We start from the raw sequence: 19646 nt of genomic DNA on the forward strand, positions 1-19646 counted from the left end.
TAAACTAAGGCTATAAGGTAGTGTAGTAATACATGTAAGGTACAGATAACAGCACTGACTAGGAAAGTAATGTGGACTACAGGAATATACTAGTTGTTAATTGACATCTTTCTCTCCCCCTCCATATCTCCAACAATAAACTACATACCCACCTCAACCAGTATGTAATGACTCCACTCTTTTGATTATGTCCTATTGGTTGATATATATTTAAATTTGTTTCCATGCATGTGCTATATTGAATTATTCCAACATTGGTGGCATGGTGCCATCATTGCACCTGCATGCTGTTGTTATTACCACTGTAGTCCCATATATGCATGTGTTTCGTTTGCTATGCAACTGTTCCGTATCTGGTGTCTGGGTTAATGGGAATATCTATGCATGCTGTTATACCTAACCCTGGAATGTGTTGACTATTACTAACCCACATATGATGATAAAATCTAAACACTATAGTACGTTTGGGAAGGCCGGTCCCAGCAGACCCACCTGTCCCACCTCAGCTGGCCATCGCACCAGGCACCAGCATGTCTGAGGCCCAACCCAGGACCTCCTTGTCCGTTGGTCCTGCACCAACTTCGGGTGGAACCACTTCAGGGGATGGGGCTCATCCCCCTGGGAGCGGGTGCGGACAGGAACGTGTCACCCATTGCCAGGTCCAGGTCGTGGTGCGTAGACAGCTCTGCAGGGAGGTCGGAGCTCTGCTACACCAGCTCAAAGGCCGTGTGTCACAACTAGAGGGTCGGCCTGGCTCTGCGACTCAGCCCCGAGCACAGCCATCTTCAGGGCTGTGAAGGTGCAGTAGTGACTGCCCATGGGTGGGGATCTCAGTCCCACTGTTTCCACTAGTGGGCTTCCGATTTCCCAACACTCCTCCCCATCAATGTGTTCACCCACCACATGTGTCATATACCGCCCCTGTATGCATCTTGTTTGTCTTGTCTGTTAACCTACTCAGTCTACCTCCCCAAATATACCTACTATCCCTCCTCAACATCCCACTCTCACCTGAAAAAAAAGGGCAATCTATATTCCCCCCCAAAAAATCTCGCCCCATACATAGCTGTCCATTTTGCACACATGTCCACTAGACACATGCAATCTGGTCTAATTGGCATCACAACATATTATTGTTGTCTTCACCCCTCTCTCAGGGGTTTGAGTGTCCAAATCTACCTCCAAATTCAGAGCATCTGCATAGCTGTTGCTGTAGAAGAAATGGGCAGCTATGGACCTTCCCTACAGTCTTCCTGCAGATCCCTAGCTTTTTCCCTACTGTCTTTCCCTCTTTGTGCCCCTTTTTGACCATTTTCCTATCAACCCTTTTTTCTTTTCTTTTAAAGAAATTAGCATGAGGGTAAGTGGGAGTAAGCACTTTTGGTGGGGGTAAGCAATGACTACACAGGTTAAGCAATTTAGAAGCTAGCTGAGTATAAGAAACTGTAACCGGAAGTTAGCAAGTTAGCAGTGCTTACCACTGCGCAAACCCATGCAAACCCACTTACAATTGCTTGAAAGTGCCTTAATCACTCTGTATTCAATGGTCCTTGTTCTGCCCAGCAACAAAATAAACAGCCTCTGCAAGGCTCGAACCCAGAACCCTGCATACCATAGCAAAAATGATTTACCACTAAACCATGTCAGGTATACATAGTCATGATGTTTTCACAAACATATCATCCAGCCCAGTCATTCAACAGTACAGGGAATGTATTTCAACATGTAGATGTACGTGCGTGTGTGTGTGTATATATATATATATATATATATATATATATATATATATATATATATATATATATATCTATATATATATATATATATTAATATCTAAATAGATATAACATAACTATATATGTATATGTATATATATATATATATATATATATATATATATATATATATATATATTTACACACACATATATATATATATATATATATATATATATATATATATTCGATTCTCAGCTAGAGCGTCTTCTGCGTGGAGACATGCGTGAATAGACGTACCTTCGTTGAAGATTGTGCATCAGGGCTGGTAACTCGGCACGTAAAAATCAACTACCAATCATTAGCAGACCAGAGTTCCGCTGTGGCGACCCTTAACCGGGAAAAGCCGAAAGACACAACATATATAGATATATATGTAACTTCATATACACACACACAGATATGTATAGTAAGATACATATGTAGAAGGTGCGCACAATATGGAACAGCCACTATGCCTACAGTTACCACCTTACCAACTGGACACTGTGTGAGCCACCCATGCAAATGACAATCATTGCCTGCAACATATATCCACAGAGAGGTCAAAGGGTATAACACCACACACAGGTTTGCATACATGGGAAAGCTTTATTTGTGTACTATTACATTTGTATATGCCATGTCATATAGCTGTTTAGACACTGACATCCATATAAACAGAGTAATGCAACTGTGAAACAGTTATACTAATACAGTAGTCTGAAAAGGTTTACACATGTTGCTACCCAGGATAAGGCCTTCAAGTAGTACAATAGTAAAGAGAGACTGGGCCACAAGATACCAAACAATCAACAGTACGTAATGCAAACATATAGTTCATCAGCCTCTATCTACACTCTGACACAATCCCTAAGAGTTAAAGACCTCAGCTGACACAATGGGATGTAACTGTTACATAATGAGGCATAACTGACACCATCACAGGCACACTGACAAACAGAACAGTCTGTATGGCAGGAGGCAGTACACCTGCATCTCCCCAAGGAGGATTGTATGGTAATGTACATCCAGATACCTTAAGGTAGCTTACCCCTGATACCCCACATGTTGTAACAGCCTAGGTTAGTTATGGTTCATCCCTCCCAGACTCAGTAATACAGGGCCATATATCACTGTCACATACACTGGCCTCTGGAGTGCATAAGGGCACACATGTATTCCATAGGTGAAGCCCACACATATATGGCCCCAACCCCACCGTATGTGTGGGGAACACAACAGCAGTGGACTGATGGCAGAAATGGCAGCATGACATACTCACAGCCCACTACAGAACAACCCCTGACAGCATGTCATATGTGCAAAGCCTGGTATGTAGCTGGAGGACAGAGGCTGGAACACAGGTCCATATGTGGAAAACTGTTGTCATACACTAAGCAAGTTGCTGGTGTTACAGGATAATCTGCAACATACCCTTAGTCAGGAATATGACATTAGAAACAGAAATGGATGTAACCATGTACTGATAGCCCTCAACACACACACTGCCAGTGAAATCTCTGACACAAGACGTGTGTGGTGGACAGACAAAACATAATAGGCACACCTCTGGCCATCAAGAGGATAGGCCCACAGTTGAGAGCTATGCAGACAGACTGCATTACAATATAGGTGGCAGTACACTAAACACAGAAAGTGTGATAAGAGACTTAGGGACACAGGTGGACAGTGGTCTCACCTTCGATAACCACATCGCCACAACAGTCAGGAAATCCTTCTATGTGGCACACCTCATCACAAAGGGCTTTTCATCCAGAAAAAAGGAGGTCATTGTCCCACTGTACTCATCCCTCATTAGACCCATTATAGAATACAACGCCCCATTTGGTATGTACCTCTCAAGACATCTGCAACAACTGGAAAGGCCTCAGAAATACCTCACTAAAAGAATCACAGGCCTAAAGCAGATGCCCTACGCTAACCGCCTTAAAAAACTCCAGCTATACTCTGTCGCATATTGTCTACTCAGAGGCGATCTCTGCTTAACATACAAGGCCATGTCAAACCCAGAGCTGTTGCACATGCTACACTTAAAGAAATCCCAATCCCTCAGAGCTACACGCTCCAGGGATCTAAACCTTGTCATCACAATAAACAAAACATGCTGGAGGGATAGGTTCCTGACCCAGAGACTCCCCAGACTCTGGAATAGATTGCCCATACATGTCAAGCAGAGTGCCTCTTTGGACCTCTTCAAGAGGAACCTTGACGATTGGATGGGAGAAAGGAAATTCACCCCAGGGATCATGTCAGTCGCCCTGCTAGACAGGGGTCCAGGAAAGTAAATAATGTGGGAAGAAATAGCCAGGGAATTGTTATGGCTAGGCTTGTATAGGCCCTAGGGCTGATAGCCTAGTACCAACCTATGAACCTATGAACAAGTTAAACTAGTATGTACACACAAACCCTGCAACACCAGTGCTATACAATGCATACAACAACTCTACTCACACTCTGTCTGTAGTTCTGGAACCTCCTGCAAATATGTAGCTAGCCTGAGTGTGCAGGTTCCCCTGTAAGAAGTATTGCTACCTACTGTCTGTAACAGTAATGCCCCCACACAGGAAGGATGTCCATCACACAGGAAAGGTAAAGGGACCATGCCCAAATGATATAGGGATTTATAGTAGGTGGTTGCCATGACAGTGGTAATTGGAAGTACTATACAGCAAGCTGCATGTTGAAAGCAAGTGGAGGACACTGATTGGTGCAGAGGCCATCACCTGATCATATACATCACCTACAAAATCCATGCTGCAATCTATTCAAATCAGCTCAATCCATTTACTGGACAGAGACCGAAAGAGAGAGAGAGAGAGAGAGTGAAAGTGAAAGTGGAAGTGGAGGTGAAAGCGAAAGCCATGGCCACAGTCAAAAAAAAAAAAAAATATATATATATATATATATATATATATATATATATATAATTACATCCAGCAAACTATCCAGAACATGCATCATTCTCACAACAGGTATGTGAAGTATATATGCATGTAACTGAATGTAGTACTTGGTCCATAATAATGGGATGTATGATGTTTAATGATTTATATGTGCCATCAGGTATTGTTGTAATGATGTTCAACTGAACAACTGCTATGGACAATAGTGTCTGTCCCTGTGGGTAGTGGGCTATAGCCATCAACTGTGCAGATCAGCACTGACTGACAAGATGTAAGCCATCATAGTGTGTGCTGTGTATTGGGAAGTATGTATATTATGCAGCGAATTGCTTGTGGTGGAAGTAATGACATTATGATGGACAAGTGGGATCCACAGACCACCCCTTGCAGGATACTCAGGTTAATCTGTAATGTAGCATGCAAGAACGACATAGGTGTGTGATAGGGTTACCTGCAATCTGGTCCTACATATACCCCCCTAATGTCAGACTGTGTCCATATGTGGCCCTGTCTGTGTTGTAGCAAGGCAGAACAGTGCAGCTGTGCAGGAAGGTGTTGTGAGATTGTTGACCTGATGTCTGAATGTACCCCACATATAGGTATGCATATGTGCACATATGTACACATATACAATATATAAACACACACACACACACACACATCTATATATACATATATATATAATATCTATATATCTATATATCTAAATATATATATATATATATATATATATATATCTTTACATGTATGTCCACAAAGTTACAGATACCCACATGTAGACATATATATGAGCACCTATATACATCACCTATATCTACACATATATAGATATATACCTATATGCATGTCTACATATATACATACACACTCACAAACATATATGTACGTAAATACATGTTCCCTATATTACTACAACAGTGCTGCATGCTATGTGTGAGGAAACAGCACACATAGCAATATACACAGTTATCTACAGCTGGCAGTGTGTGCAACATAAACAGGTATGTCACATGTTAACCCCTTGTTGGGACCACATTGCTCTCGTCTGTGAAGTATGGAATGGGAATATGGGGAAGTATGGCAGGTATAGTTGTGGAGGTGGTCAGGGTTAGTAGATATAGAGGACAGTCTACAGGTGTGGTATGTGACAGATGTGGTGGGTAAACACCCTGGATGGTGTGTGTGGTCTGTAATGTGGATGCCCCATGGGCTCCAATATGGAGACAATGGGAACAAACCTCCCATCCACTGCTGCTCACAACAGCAGTCCATGTCCTGAAGGTGCCTGTCCTGGAGGCTGAGCAGGAGGAGCATGTCGGCCCTGTGAATGTGTACTGGGTGCCTCAGATTGATGTAGCACATCTCACATGTGTCTGTGAAGCCTGTTATGGAACAAACCCTGGGCCTGACCTCAGGGGACAGGAACATGCCAGTGTGTGCCCTCGGGGGGGGCAACATCCCTTGGGTTGGTTCCACCTGATGGTATTGCTGGACCAGTACATGAGGATGCCCCAGGGTGGGACACACATGTGATGTGGCCAGGTAAATGGGCAAATGGGTTTGGAGAGGTGGTTCTGCTGGGCAATAGTACATATACATGCTATTGTATCACTGTTATAGAATATATGTTGGTAGTAATAGTCTACACAATCATGGAACATGTCCAACAGCATGCATAGATATCCCCAATAACACTGAATGTCAGATGTGCAGCAATCACAAAGCAGCCATACCACAGGCATATATGCAACCATAGTGGCCCTGACAATGGCATGCAGGTGAATAGTCTGTAACAGGCCAACAATGATAGTATCCACACAGGGAACATGGCTACAAACACATAGCAGAAAGTGTGGTACAATACAATATCTGTCCCACTGGTAGGTAAGCTGTAGCCATACCTAATAAATTGTGGTTACAGTTTGTTCTCGCTGATATGGTGGGGGGGTGACAGAGATGTGTATGAAGAACTGTGGTACCCTTGCCGTATGAGTTGCTCAGACCTGTTACCATCTTTATGTCTTTCAGCCAAGATGTCACATGCACGTCTGCCAACATATTCAGCTGCCAAAAATGAAGTGCTGATCACATATTTAATCCAGCACTACCCTGTGCTGTTTGGCCAGGCCACCCATGACCAGCAGGAGCAGACCGCCCTGTGGAACGACCTAGTCCACAGGGTCAATGATGTCACACTGCACAACCAGAGTTATGAGCAGGTCCAGCATCATTGTACTGACCTGTTTAGCAATGCCCGTTGGTGTGCTGCTGCATTCTGGGGGGATCACCTCACCACAGGGGGGACATGCTATCCATCCCCCCCGACACATGTGGAGGAGTTCCTGGCCAGCCTCATGATACCTGCATGTTTGGACACCCACTAACCACCAGACACCTTTATGGAGGTGGGTGCCACCCACACACCGGCCAAGGAGCATGCAGGTTAGGCCACAGGGCACATCAGTAGGCCACTGTTATACATCCACATCCTTACAGGTAGAGCCTGCATATCTGACATGTCATAGGTATATTGTGTTACTGCATAGTAGTGATAAACAGATGTCCATATGTGGTAGTATTGTGGAAATGTGCCATTGATGTATTGTAATACTGCACCCATCCTGTAGCATTGCCACAGGTGTGGCCACTGACATTGCACCTCTCACCCTTTTATGTAGGTCCCTCCCGGATACCACCAAGACATTAGCCTGTAGCCGGTGAGTATGGTTTATGTAGATGCTTGTCAACACACTGGGCATGTAATGGCAATGGTATATGCCATGAACACATCTAACACACCTACCCAGAATGCATGTACATGTGCACATATTGTTGCTGTGAAATGCATGGCATCACAGGGCTGACCATGATGGGGTATTGGAAGGGTATGTCAGACACCTGCATGATAACTAACATCCTGTCATTGTGGAATGTTTCCACAGGGAGTAACATAATGGTGGGAGACATGGCCTACAGTTGGGACATGTTTGGAACAACACCCATATACAGTGCAACACCAGTATATATACCTGTAGGACAATGGCAACAACTGCAGAGATACACTATGGCATAAGGCATTACAGTAGTCCACATTTTCAGCTGGGACTAGGCTGTAACATGTTTTGTTCAGTGTATGGGACACTGCAAAGTGACACACGTGTAGGGCTTACTTGTCATGAATCTGTAAAACGGCTGAAGGAGGGGGGTTGTCAGCATGACAAACCAGTGCACTGCAGCAGGGATCCTAAGGATGCCAAGAATGGCAGTATCCACAGTTAGTCAGGTTCAGGACCTGTGGGTGATGTAACCCTACCCCCTCAGCAATAGTGACAGCAGTGTGCGAAAACCAAGGGCTGTGCACATGAGTAGACCTTGCAATCATGCAGAGCAGGGGAACATGTGTAGGGCAGACTGAACATACACTGGCAATGCTGGTATACCCCTGCCAGGAGTAGTGACTGCTGTAGTACATACAACAAGAGGTGCATCATACCGTCATAGCACACATATGCCCACATAGAGTGTATGCATCATGGTCAGCATCCACACACCTAACACATTCCCGTAGACACTGCATGTGAAAGTACAGGACATATATCACATATCAGGCACATGTACTGTTAAGATATGCAGTGATGTGGTCTCAATGCAGATCAAGGATGGGTGCAACATATCAGGAAGGGTGTGTGCAGCCCCCATAGCCATGGTATGCTCTGATGGTTGTTAGTGTAAGAGAATTGGATTGATCATAAGTGGTTTTCTGATGTTGAGAGCTGTAAATCAGGCATCGGGCATTCACAAATTGCATATGTCCACATATCATCCCAGGTATATGTTACTGAAAAACATAGGGGCTGTGAGCATTAAAACTGACATAACTGACACAGTACTACACATTCCACAATGGGCTGTACACCTGTGAGGTGTGGCGCACAGTACATGGCAGGGTGCAGAACAGGTTCACAGCAATACTGTGTACATGGGTGCAGTGGTATCCAGGGGAAGGGGCATCACCTAGTGACACAGCACATGCATCACACCCATGGATACTGTTGCTAGCATGGATTGACTATAACTAAACTGCATGCTGTTGTGTACCATATGTTCTGCATGTTGATAGATGGGTAATAGGAGGACTGTGTGTACTATCACTGTGCAACCTCACCCGTGTGTGTGTGTGTGTGTGTGTGTGTGTGTGTGTGTGTGTGTGTGTGTGTGTGTGTGTGTGTGTGTATGTGTGTGTGCGCATCCTGGTGGTTAGTTGGTTTGTCTGTAGGGTTACTCTGGTGAATTGGATGGAGGTTGATGCATGTAGGATGCGGGTGTGCATGTGTGTGTTTATGTGGGTGGCCATGTATGCACATGTGGGATTGTGGGGTGTTCATACAGCAGTACTTCCCTTTGGGACTGTGCAGTACATGGACATGGACTGCCACATTACACACCAGGAATACCTGTCATGTGTGTAATCACAGGACAGCTGATAGTATAATATGGTCTGTAGCATGGAACAGGCATTGAGAGGGAAGTTAAACACCAGGTGCACCCTTAATATCGCATTCAGCAGGGAGGTCACCTACAATCCACGTATGCAGCACTACAGATGCATTGTGGAAGTACTAGTCAACACCAGCGAGTGTCTCCAGATATTATGGTTTTCACATGATAGGCTGAATGAGCAGCATATCTGGCATGTACTGAGTATTACATACACATGCCTCACCGGTGCATGGTATTATGGATAGAACATAGTAGCCCACACATATAGGGACCATGCTCATGATGTCCGGACATACAGAGGGTGCATACCAAATGACAGCAGTGAGGCCATGTAAAACCACTACACACATGTCAGGCAGGTAATGTAGTAACAGGTCTTGTGGTGTTACCACTTGTGTAGGCATTTAGAGGACTGATATGTTAATGAGTGGTATGAATATGTGTATGTTAACAAGTGTAATGTGGGATGGAGTACCACATGAACATATATGTGGGACTGTCTGTAAAGCCACGGACAGGTAGGTATTATGGACGTGTGTGTGTGTGTGTGTGTGTGTGTGTGTGTGTGTGTGTGTGTGTGTGTGTGTGTGTGTGTGTGTGTGTGTGTGTGTGTGTGTGTGTGTGTGTGTGTGTGTGTGTGTGTGTGTGTGTGTGTATACTCTTAGGCAATGGTGTACAGGTTTTAAAGTGCGTTTATTGTTTTCCCCCACAAGTGGCGAGGTGGATCAGGGTCCCTCCTGCATGCAATCTGATGTTGGTGTCCATACATACACTGAAAATGATAGCACTGTTGAGGCACAGGTGGGGGTTGTCAGGGGCCGACACTGCACTAACATTTGACATCCCCCTTTTAGCCACCCCAACCCTGCACCCAGTTTCAGTGGCTTTAAATAACCCATCACCAGTGGCCATAGCAGAGGAACAGCTGGCGTTTGGTGGCAGTGCACAGGAAAGTGTGGTAACCATGCCTACCATGTCCAGTTGCAGCAGGCATAGCCAGATGTCAGGCAGGGCACCACATTGGCAGATGTCCCAGGGTTCTCATGGTAGGGCTGCTGGACATCATGCTCCAGGCAGAGGTGACATAGCTGGTACCAGCAGGCGCATGTTTTAGGCTGTCATAGTGGCACTGGAACATATGGAACGTTACACCAGACAGAGCCTGAGACTGCAGAAGGCTGCTCTCGCATCTGTAAGTGACAACATCCGTGAACTGTCTGGTGCCCTCCGTGCTTATACCAAGCTCATGGATAGACAGCATGGTGAGATGATGGACCTCATCGGCTGAGGTGTGTCCGTGCGTCAATGTGTGGTGGGGATGGGGCGAAGGCCACGTGGACATGGGCCAGAAACCCCAACAGCTGGCACTCAATGTGGATGTGCTAGGACACCAAGGGGCTCCTGTACTGGCAGTACCAGCCCCAGCAGTGTGTGGGGATGCTGTCCACACCACAGAACAGCAGACCATGTGTATGTGGTCCTGGCCAGTCCCAGGAGGGGCCTGGTACCAGCGGACATTTGTCATCAGCAGGTGAGAGTAGCACATTGAGGCCTGTACCTGGACATGCCCATGGAACCCCTGGCAGGTACAGTCCACGTGTCCATGGCTGGAGGCAGTGAACTGCAGACCCTGCCAGGTATGGTCTGCATCTGTCCATAAACACCTGTGTAGGGCAGCCACATGGCAGAACTGTATGCATGCATACCCACACACTATACAAATGCACCTAGGGCAACCCCAATCCTACACACACCACAGCACCATGCCCAGCTCAACACAGTACACCCCTCACCCACACACATGGTGTTAAATGTATAGGTTCATAGGTTCATAGGTAGGTACTAGGCTATCTGCCTTAGGGCATTTATAAGCCTAGCCAGAATGTGTTGGCTTTCACCTCCCATTTAGACTAGATTCCTGAGCCTCTGTCCAGCAGGGCCATAGAAGTGATCCCAGGAGTAAATTTGCAATTTCCCATCCACTCATCAAGATTTCTCTTGAAGAGGGTCAGCGAGGGGCTCTGCCTAACATAGACACGGATTCTATTCCAGAGCAAGGGAAGCCTTTGGGATATGAATCTACCAATCCAGCATGTCCTATTTATTGTTGTGCTAAGGTTTAAATCCCTGAAGCATGTAGCTCTAATAGATTTGGTTTTCTTGAGGTGGAGCATGTCCAGCAATTCCGGGTTAGACATGGCCTTATACGTCAGGCAGAGATTGCCTCTGAGTAGGCGGTAAGCAACTGAGTAGATCTGGAGTTTCTTTAGTTGAGCTGCATAGGGCATCTGTTTGAGGCCCACGATCCTCTTGGTGAGCTATTTTTGAGGTCTCTCCAGCTGTTGCAGGTGTCATGTAAGGTACATCCCAAATGGGGCATTGTACTCAATTATGGGCCTGATGAGCAATGAGTAGAGGGGCACAATGACCTCTCTTGATCTAGATGTGAACCCTTCTGTGATTAGGTGAGCTATATAGTAGGTTTTTCTAACCACTTTGGCAATGTGATTGTCAAAGGAGAGGTTACTATCAACTTGGGTCCCCAGATCCCTAATTACTTCTTCCGTACTTAGTGGATTACCTCTTATGTTGTAGTTTGTAGGCACTTTGTTTTTCCCAAAGAGGATGACTATGCACTTTTTGGCATTTAGCTTTTGGCCATGGTTCTTACACCAGGAATCCATCTCCGTAAGGCCCTTCTGGTGGATGCTTGTGTCAGTTGGCGAGTCGATTATGGCTCCCAATTTGCAATCATCTGTGAACTTGGTAAACCACAGTCCTCCCGTGTTTGCCTGTACCTCAGACAAGTATATACCGAACAAGAGGGGTCCCAGGACTGAGCCCTGTGGGACGCCACTTGTAACCGGTTTAGAGTCAGACATGGCACCTGCGACTCTGACCATGTGAGTTATATCCCTGAGCCAATTTGCAACCCATCTTGTAACATCACCCTCGGCCTCTGGCAAACCAACATCACACCCTGTGCATATGATGATATCTGTGCCACATTCCTGTCATCCATGCCATCAATGCAGGGACAGGCTAATATGGTTCTGATGCACATGGTGACTGTACTGCAGTGTACCATGGTACTGCAGTGTTACATGTAAGGAGTAAAGTGTAATGCATATATGGCAGGTAGTGTAGCCATCTAGCAATGATGCATTATAGCTGTTAGTACCACTAGTTGGTTGCGGTCCCTATAATGTTATCCATTTGTGTTGTAGGTGTACATGTGTCAGCACGAGGATGGTCTGCAGTCATATTCCACAGCTGGGTGTGGCACTGTGGTGACACCATGGCTGTGACATATCTGGGGTACAGTTGAACTCATGTAACAGGTTACTGAAACGGTTATTGCATGTGCCACATGGACAGGTGACCCACTGAGGCGTGTATACCCTGCAACCTGATGTACACCCATCCACATACACGCACACTGTTACTTGGCAAAACTGGGACTAGACCAGTACCTAGCTATGTAGTGATACTGAAGTGTGTGTCTGACATTGCACACACCACACAGCTTTTAGGGTGAGGTGTGTCCCAGGTTACATGTTACATGCAGGACATCCCCAGACATGTACAGCATGCTAATGGGGGATGTAATGGTTGTATATGGACAATACATAGTGTAACATAACTTCATATACACATTAACAGACACATAACAGGCATACACACATCTGAGATACCAGGGCCTATCACTGCTAACTAACTTGACCTTGTGTCCAGTGTGTTACAGGTAGGTTGAACACAGCACATGCATAACTAGCCTGGATTGTGGTATCAGTTACCTGTATGGTTGATGGTGACAGTGGTAACCATAGCAAGGTACATGGGACATATACTGGATGTACCTTGGTGTAATGACAGTGTACACAGCACCCAAATCCCCCAGTGGATATTGTAATCCCTGAAACCCATGATGACACTCTGCCATACCCACCATCACACATTGGCTGCAACTGCAATACAACCCATAGTATACCCCAATAGTGGTACTACAGGGATATGCATGTAATGCACATGCCACATGCGTAGTAGGGTGTTGCATTGTCAAGCCTCACCTATGGGCAGCAACAACACTATGCATACTACTGTGTGGAAATGGGTATTGTAATAGGAGTATGTGGCCTCGTAATGCTGTACCCTACAGATATACGGACATGCACAACTACACACTCATGCCAGAACACAATGGGTATCCCATGTCTATCAACCCATTTGTAAAACACTGTAGTGCTGGTGCTGCAAAACTCATGCAGCCGGTATGGGGAGAAGCTTAACAGGGTACATGTATTGTCCCATACAGGAGCAGCCACAACTGACTATGGCAATGGTTGTTGTGCTGGTTATGAAGGCCCTCATGTAATTCCTAAGTACAAGTGAGCTAACACACAGAAAATGCTATACTCAGTCATGTACACATACACGTGTCACTACAGGGGTGCATCACTGCAGGTGGCCATAGCCATGTACCTAGCTATTGTCCAAGGAGAGATGGGTTGTGTAAGGGTTGTGTGTACAGTGATATCCTGCCACCTGCTAGGTGGCAGCAGGCAATCTGTCAACAGTCACTACTGTGGTGACCCTCAGGGTGAGAATGACATGCATCAGCCAATCCTCCAGGTGCCTCCTGCACATGGCCATTGAGGTGATCAAGTTGACATATATGCAACATGCATTACAACACATGGTTAGTGTCTGTGATGGAAAACTGTACCCAAGCATGTTCTGTTGATTGTGATAGTGTAGTGGTGGTAACCGTGGCATGTGGTACGTACAGGGTGACATCTCCTATATGTGCCAGTTCTTACACAGCTGGGCAGACATGTCAGTGTCAATCAAGCTTAGGTTGCCTGTACATATCCCAGCTGGATACCTGCCATCTGCACATCTGTATATGGACTGACAGTCATCAGCTTGGCAAGTAGCTATGCAGTAGGATGAGTGTGGTGACAGATAGACGTTTGACAACAATATGTATACCATAACTACATGTCAGAAGCCCTCACTAACATGTGCTGTACAGAAGGTAGTCTGCAGTTACATTCCACATGTCAGATCATTACCCAGAAAGGGGTATATACTGTGACACAGCTCACACACCAGGGAAACAACAGGAAGGCCTCAGTGTCCAGCTATGCCTGCAGGTGTGCCTGTTGTCAGTACTACAGTTAGCACTCTGCTCTTGCCTGGGTAAGCACTGTCAACAGTAGTACTGCCATGATACACTACATGCCAGTGTGACAGCATGTACCCTGGCCTAATACTCCTGTATGTAACACATTCACATGAATAACAGTGCTGTACAGGCCACATATACATTTGTGTCCCACACATGACACGTGCACACATTGCTATGGTAATGACAGCACGTAGGCACATGTATTGTACATGGCATTATATACACTTATTACAGATGTGAGTACCCTGCTATGTTATCAGACTGGGTAGTGTGACCTGGTTACCAGGGCTAAGCCATGCTTAGCAAGTATCAATATTGCTGCAATATAACGCTGGGCTGATTTACGCACTGGTAAGCGATGCCTACACTGTGTAAGCGCCCATATGTTTACCCATAGTTTAGCTCCACTTAGCTTCGCACAGACCCACTTAAAGCTGCTCAAATCTGCCTTAACCACTCTGTAGCCAACAGCCCTTGTTCCTTGACAACAATATGAACAGCCCTTGCAGGTCTTGAACCCAAGACATTGTACACTACAGTCACAATGCTTAACCACTACACTATGACCACTGTGAAGACAGCTTTTGTTTTACCAATATAGCGCAAGGGGATGTCAGGTATGTATAGCAGGTATATTTGTAGACTATTTGTACTGTAATAGGGATTGTCTTCACAGACATGGTGTGTGTGGGAGGTCACGTATGCTTTTAACATGTGCGCCATACATTACTGACAGACATCCTAAGGGCATCATAGTGCAGTATCACTGCTTGCACGTAATGCACCTGTGGACTACAGCAAAGATATTGGCCAGTATATGTGGACAGTCTGATACACTCTGGACAGTCCAGAGGTATACACAGAACCCCTTAGTGTAAGACATGTGGACCAAGCCTGACAATGTGGATGTTAACAGCCATGTAGATGAGTATAACACGTAACTACTGGTATACATTTGCCCCCATAGGTTATACATTCACACATGCATGTCCATTCTGGCACATAACCACTGGTACAGAGGTACCATGGCCATGTACTACCCACTATATAGTGACATAGATCTGTACAGCATCCCACTGCTCTGTCTGACATACATGACTGTTATGGTGGCCTGGCAGCAGTACATCTGGCAAGTATCTGGACATGACATCTCACTGGGTAAGTGCACTAAGCTGCTAGGCATGTAACAAAGCACTATGCAGGCTACAGGCAGACTGGCTCAACACTGGCCTACATTTCCTATTGGGGAATGCACATGTACCAGCATATATAGCAGGCTCTACAGGCATGTCACAGCACAGAGTATGACACACCTGTGTGAAAGTGCATAACCACAACCAATGTGACCACAGCCACAGCCACATATGGTAAGCTAGCGTAATATTACAGTATATGGACTTTCTGTTCAACACCATCCTCATATGTGCCACTCACACACTAAACCTACATATACTGGGCTGCTACACAGTGTGGTCTGATGGCTGTCTGTGGTATGGGACATGTGTGTGTATGGCCCTACAAACATGTAAGCCGATAGGGTAACATATAGTGGAGCAACATGTAACATCAGATAGAACAGAACCAAGAACAATGACATCTACCACAGTCTGTATAAAGGCCAAAGTACATATTAACAATACACACACTGTCGACAATCACTATAAGTACACAGACCTCAGTACTGTACACACAACCGCAGAATGTCCAGGTTATGTCATAAAATAAAACCCATACTATACATAACATGTGTAGCAGTCAGATATCTCACTGGCTTGTTATCAGATATGATGTCACTAATTATGGTGTACAGTACGTATGCACCTCTTACTGCATGACATATGTACAAAGGCTGACAGAGTTGTGGCTGGAGGCACATAAACAGGGACAATATTGACATGTTGCTGTGATAACCTCATACATTTACTGTTGTAACATGGTTTGTTGCAACATATCAGATCCTGCCTCTTAAACTTGGTTGACTTTTTCGAGACAGTCACCAAGGCCATTGATGAGGGAAAGGCAGTCCATACAGCCTACCTCGACCTGGCAAAGGCCTTCGACACAATACCCCACTCAGGTATCATCGAAAAACTCATCAGCTTGAATGTAAACCCATACATCACAAGATGGGTTGCAAACTGGCTAAGTGACAGAACCCACAGGGTCAGAGTTGCTGGAGCCATGTCAGACTCAAAGCCTGTCACAAGTGGTGTCCCACAGGGCTCAGTCCTGGGTCCACTCTTGTTCGGCATATACTTTTCTGAAGTACAAGCAAACACAGGAGGGTTATGGCTGACAAAGTTTGCAGATGACTGCAAACTGGGCGCCATAGTCGAAAACACATCTGACATAGATATCCTCCAGAAGGGCCTCACAGAAATGGATAACTGGTGCCAGAGCCATGGCCTGAAGTTAAACGCCAAAAAATGCATAGTCATACCCTTGGAAAAACAAGGTTACCCCTAGCTACCATATAGGTGGCAATCCACTGAGCACAGAAAAGTCATCAGAGATCTGGGGACCCAGGTTGACAGTAGCCTTCGCTTTGACACTCATGTTGCTAAAGTAGTTAGGAAAACCTTCTATATCACCCACCTGATCATGAAGGGATTCACATCTAGATCAAGGGAGGTCATCGCCCTGTACTCATCACTTATTAGACCTATGATTGAGTACAATGCCCGTTCGAATGTATCTGACCAGACACCTGCTGCAGCTTGAAAGGCCCCAAAAGTTCCTCACCAAAAGGATAAAGGGTCTCAAAATATGTCTTATGCTGCCCGACTGAAAGAACTCCAGCTCTATTCAGTCTCATACCGCTTGCTCAGAGGTGACCTGTGCCTGACATATAAGGCCATGTCAAACCCAGATTTGATGAATATGCTTCACCTCAAAAAATCTAGATCCCTCAGAACCACAAGGGTGGGAGACTTAAACCTTGACACGGTTATAAACAGAACGTGCTGGAGGGACAGATTCATCACCCAGAGACTCCCTATGCTGTGGAACAAAATCCCGGTACATGTGAGGCAGAGCACCTCTGGCCTTGTTCAAGAGGAATCTTGACCAATGGATGGGAGATTGCAGATATACCCCAGGGATTACTTCAGTGTCACTGCTTGACAGAGGCACAGCAAAATGATAGGCATAGTTTTTATTCAAACTAAAGGGGTGGCGAAAGCCACATAACTATGGGCTAGGCTTATAAATGCCCTTGGGCAGATAGCCTAGTATGAACCTATGAACCTATGAACCTATATGTCCTATGGGGGATAAGACATCAGTAACTCTCACTGCTGTCATCATCTACAGACTGCAATCCTCCCACTAACTCCTGCAGCTTACAGATAGGTGCCCTGTGGGTAACACATGAAACAAAAGGCACCACACGCTGCCCAGTCTGCAGATGACCCTACAGATAGGGATTTCCTCATAAACATAGCACTGACATAGCAGGTATTAGAACATATAGGACAGCCATATCCACACACACCCTGTTAAACCAACATTACTCTAAATGCAGTATAGCAGCACTTACAGTCTGTAGTCAGGTCAGGCACATCTCCCTCCTGTGTGTTGCCCTGTTTCCACAGTGTATGTTGTTAGAGGTAAATCCCCAATTCATCTGAAATGCTGTTTGCCAAACAACAGATCAAGTTCTTGCTCACAATGAATGTAAATGCCCAACACCAACATGATGTTCCTAGATATTGGAGTGTGTTTCCATGCAATTAGCTATGGGAATGTTACCACAGCTGTTCCACATGCAATCAGCTAGAGGAGGGCTGCAATTCATGCAGAGGCCATCAGCTGATCATGAGCATCACTTAAAATATACATGCTGCTGCCTAAGCAAAGCAGGTGTAAGTCTCCACATCCACCAGAGAGGGAGTGAGAAAGGCAGACAGAGGCAAAGAAAAGTCAGGGAGGGGTGGAAGAGTAAAACTTAAGCATGTTTGTGTCACACACCTACCAGTACATGGTATCAAACCCCTGACAACTATGTAGTGCTATCACATGTCTATGCAGTTATTGGATGCACCACATAGGTTACATGTTGAGGAGCCCTCAAAACGTATATGTGATGGTGAGTGACATCTGCAACAGGGATATGGTAGCTATATGGTAGGTGTAGTGCACGCACTTGTCCGCATGAACAGGTGCCAGCATCAACACAGCCACACTCTCACAGGGACACACACACATTGACACACTTGGCAGGGCCAGGAATACAACTCATCACTAGTGAGATTGCCACAACACATTACTGTGCAGGTATCACATGCACCACAGGGGTCATGCAGAGGTTATATGGGCAAAGGGTTTGTGGAGGTGTCTGACATCAGACAGCACACTTCAGTATGCCAATGAGGGTTGTAGTGAGTGTGAATGTGGTCATATACATCATACAACACACACACAGACACTGAGTGCCAATGCTAACATGCATGGGTACATTGCTTCAAGGGTGTGTAGTGATCGACTGTGTCAGATGGCTATACAAGGCTAGGTGATGGGTATACCTTGGCATCAGGCCACATGACAATGGTTTGCATTGTGGCTCAGGGGTGTAGTGTCTGGATTTGCCCACACAGGTGGATATTGTATTCACCATCCAGTCACCTGGGTGACTATTGTGCGCGGCCAATGCTGTGCATTGCTTGCCATGTATGCGTTCCTTAGTCCATGACATGGACGGTGTCTGGGATGTGCACACCTCCCACATGCATGTACAGTGACATGTGGAACTGTACCTGGAGTGTCTGGCCCATGTTGTGTACACAGATTGTTATCATCAGGTGTGCCAGTCCTGGCCTCATGTGGCGGGAACTGTTAATGGACAGCAGGTTGACGCTGCACCTACATTGTTAGCATGATACCGGTATTCCCTGGTGCCAGTGGCATCTGTCCATACAGGGCATGTTTTTCAGGCATGGTATATCATTTGTGGGTCACATTTGATGGCACAACAGGTGTTGCAGATGTCCAGTGGGGAACATGGGGAAGCTGCACTGTTGGCATGTATGTGCCTATTGGACAGATGGACAGGGTGCCATGTCCGCTGTAGCCCACTGCAATCACACCATGATTACTATCAGTGGGCAATATGCAGGGTACTACCAGCATAGTGCCTGTTGCCTAAGCAAGTGTGTGTGTGTGTGTGTGTGTGTATGAGACATGGGTTGAAAGTGTTCTCTGGGTAATAATAGGGTTGCTCACCTTGTTTGCCTGGCCTTGATGTCACATGTAGGGGTATGGATTTGCACCTCAGAC

This window comes from Protopterus annectens, chromosome 3.part1, assembly GCF_019279795.1.
Source record: "Protopterus annectens isolate FY-2018-M chromosome 3.part1, PAN1.0, whole genome shotgun sequence".
NCBI classification, from domain to species: domain Eukaryota; kingdom Metazoa; phylum Chordata; order Ceratodontiformes; family Protopteridae; genus Protopterus; species Protopterus annectens.